The 3,649-nt window shown below is 43.1% G+C and overlaps 1 protein-coding gene across 1 annotated transcript in view; it reads right to left on the reverse strand.

The window, feature by feature from the left end:
• Positions 1-3,649, reverse strand: part of znf536 (zinc finger protein 536) — a gene marked incomplete at its 5' end in the record, with an annotated part of 312,490 nt that overhangs the window by 249,255 nt on the left and 59,586 nt on the right.

The following is a 3,649-nucleotide window of genomic DNA, read 5'->3' on the forward strand; positions in this document are numbered from 1 at the left end:
TGTGTGTGTGTGTGTGTGTGTGTGTGTGTGTATATATATAGCCACTGTGTTTGTGTCACCAATATTCCAATAAATAGGCTACACTTATTATTTATTTTCTTAATGCTATTTGTGTAGGGACAAGTATGTACCAAGACTCGAGTCCTGGACTTGGACTAAAGTCAGATTTGTGTCGCTATATTCTGGACTCATGGCTTAACATGGACTGGCACATCGATGACTGGGACTAGGACTCAAAGATTTACGAAATCAGACTCTAGAATTCATGAAATAGGATTGGGAAGATGAAGGAAATTCCGGTTTATTTTTTATTTTAATAAGTAGTGATGGAGTACTCAAGACCTGGACTCGGACTTGAGTCAGACTCGAGTCGCTATTCTCTAGACTTAGATCCAAACTCAGCTTGTAGTCTTCTTTGGAGACTCGGACTCGAACACTGTGTTCACAAAGCTCGAGCTAATTTGAACCTGAAATGAAAGACCCAACAGATTCATATTAATATGTATTTTTATATTGTTATGTGGTATATTATTGTCATATAACTGGAACAAGGAACCAACTATGTTTGAATTCTTTTCTCATAATTTTTTTTTTTGTCACATATTTCCCAACTCTATCTGTGGCAAACTCATTTGGTTCAACTCAGGGCATAAATCTTAAAAACAGAACACAAATATATATTTTTGCACCAAATAGCGATCGTAATCGACGCTATGGAGAAGCACGTTATGTTCGGACAGCACCAGTGAGTGCTGGTGGGTCTTGATCTCATAACATGAGATGAATGTTAATGTACTGTATGTTAATTAAAAATAGATATATTGCTACAGTAACAATAAGTGTTTCCAAATTTGCCTGGAAGAGCCTGGGAGGCGAACTTGCTCTCCACTTACTGCAAGTTCTTCTAAATGTCTGAACTCCCCGTGCACAGCAAGCATTCAAGGAAAAATTACCGCTCCTGCACGCATAGATCTGCACTCACATATTCCATGCTGTAGATATCCAGGTCATTAAGCAACATTTTGACACCTCGGTTATTTACTACCCCAACCTGTTTCCCACCTCGTTTAATCAGACTTTACCAAAAGCCGCTGACTTGGAGAGAAACCTTCTTTCTCTCCGCTCCATTCTGCTCTCTGACTTCTGTCTCCCTTTCTCTTTGCTTACTTACTCATATTTTCCAAAAATGTCCATGTCACACGTGTCTGTGGGTTCGGTATGGGGGCTGAGCCACAGAAACTATCACAAAAGTGCAAATAAAGTGGGGTAAAGCGGAGTGTTTTGCTTGTACCGACATGAAAGACTCCATTTATCAAATGCAGAGAAGGTCTGAGCTACGTGTTGTTAGGACCAGATGCTGAGGCGCACTTGCATTATTGTAGCGGGTCAGGTGATAAACATTGTGTGATTTTGATTTTTTCTTTTTTGTTACCAAAGCTGCTATCACAACCCCGCGTTTCGTCATCCGTCAGAGGGTGATATGTGAAACATCAAAAGTGGAGTTCACTGGTTTTTTTTGCCTTAGAAGTGGTTTACCTTCGATTCGCACTGCTGGGAAGGGATCACTTGACACAAGGAGGGGGAGTCGGATTGAAGGGGAATGGATGTGGCTCAATACAAGTTATCTTTAATGGAGGGATTCTGGGTGGAGGGTTCCAGGAGAAAAAGAAATAAAGGGGAAAAAACAAGAGAGAGACAAAGGGGCGGTGGGGACCTGGATGGGAAGTGTTGACAGCTATGTTTGGTGCGGTCGGACTCTAAGGGTCAAGTGTCGACGAACACACACACACACACACACACACACACACACGCAAACAAATGTTCACGCGGCACACATGTATTAGCCGTCCCTTTGCTTAAAGGAAGCTGGATGCAATATTGTTCTAGTCACGACGGCCATCTGATGTCAATTTCACACAGCGGCGGGAGCCTCTGCAAGCTGCTCCGTACACAGCCACCCCGGTACCAGACAAAAGCAACACACATACAAAAGGTGTCCTAAAGCTACACAGTCATGTGTAGTCTTTTTCTCACTCCCCCCCTCCCCCCACCCCATGTCTCTGTCTAACCCTCTCTCCTCACACACACACTGGGATAAGTCATGAGTAAATGGATGTCCATGTTTTGTGGGACCACCTGTTCATCCTGGATACAAGTCTAAGAACTCTGTAAGGGTTAACCCTCTTTGTGAGAAGGAGCCAGGATTGTGTGTGTCTTCATACATGCACGTGTGTCTGTGTGTGTGTGTGTGTGTGTGTGTGTGGTGTGGTGTGTGTGTGTGTGTGTGTTGTGTGGGTGTGTGTGTGTGTGTGTGTGTGTGTGTGTGTGTGTGTGTGTGTGTGTGTGTGTGTGTGTGTTGGCACCACTCGTTGAAACGTGCCCCATGAGTGGCAGACTGGCTCAGCCTGTCCGGCTGAGAGGGAACAGAGCCCACTGCTGGGCCACCTCCCCGACAACACACACACACAGACACACACACACACACACACACCACACACACACACACACACACACAAACACACATAATCCTAAGCACATTCCGTGGGGAGCATCTCTCCTCTCTATTACCCATTCCAAACTACCTGCTCTAAAAGAAAAAAAGAAAAGAAAGACAAATGAAAGATGGATGTGTTTGTGGCCAGCGCTGTGGATATTAATGCATCATCCATAGTTGTCTTTAAGATCATTTACAGCTGATTTCTATGGCTAAATCAGTAAAAACAAATCTTGAAGATGACTTTAATTACAAAAAAAACCTCAAATAATTTCATTTCACAAAACAATGTGAAATGTATCTAAGCTTTGTAAGCCACATATATTTTACTTTTTCTAGAACAAACTAATACCCTGCTGATCTGACGCTTCTCTCTGCACTCGGCCAGTCAACACCGTGGACACACACGCCGTGTTACAGTACGCTATCAGTGTGACGGCCACACATTCACACCCACAGATGCATCCGCACAAAGCACCTTGAATCATGGCACCTCTCATCATTCTCATAATGTGTCTGAATAGGGAAGTGCAATTCACTAACCAAACCCCCCCCCCCCCCCCCTTCTCTTCCTAAGAAATAATCACCTCCTGGAAGCCAACGAGACAGAGGGGAGAAAAAAAATAGCAATCTTGTCTTTCAAACGTAAAGGGGAAAATATTTTAAGGGGCAATGAATTTCGTGGAGCTGAATAGGATGTTGGTACATGTTTTACTAAAGGAAATATAATGGCAGACTATTATTAGATCACATTAATCACGAGTGTGCCAAAGGCAGTGACAGCCACGCTGAAAAGGATTGAAAACGCTGGTAATGGATATAAATTACCCATTGTGTGATAAAAGGATTTTTTTTTCTTCACTAAGAAGGTAAAAAGGAATAAAAACACTGAAAGAGCCACTAAACGCTGTGTGTACATATTTGCGTGTGTACATGTGTGTATGTCTGAGTGTCCTGCCGCCTGTGAGTGTGTAATATGTAATAATACAGGGTTATCAGTGTAGGATTAAAATTTTAAGGGAATCAGATAGTGACAGTGAGGCCTCGCATTACAGGCGCCGGAGACAGAAAAGAGGGAAGGATTAAAAACAGATTAAATTGGTTTGTAGTGACTGGGATGAATGGAAGGAAGGAGGAAGAGAGAGAGGGGGTGGG

The sequence above is a fragment of the Etheostoma spectabile genome, unplaced genomic scaffold (genome assembly GCF_008692095.1).
Source record: "Etheostoma spectabile isolate EspeVRDwgs_2016 unplaced genomic scaffold, UIUC_Espe_1.0 scaffold285, whole genome shotgun sequence".
In the NCBI taxonomy this organism is placed as follows: Eukaryota; Metazoa; Chordata; class Actinopteri; order Perciformes; family Percidae; genus Etheostoma; species Etheostoma spectabile.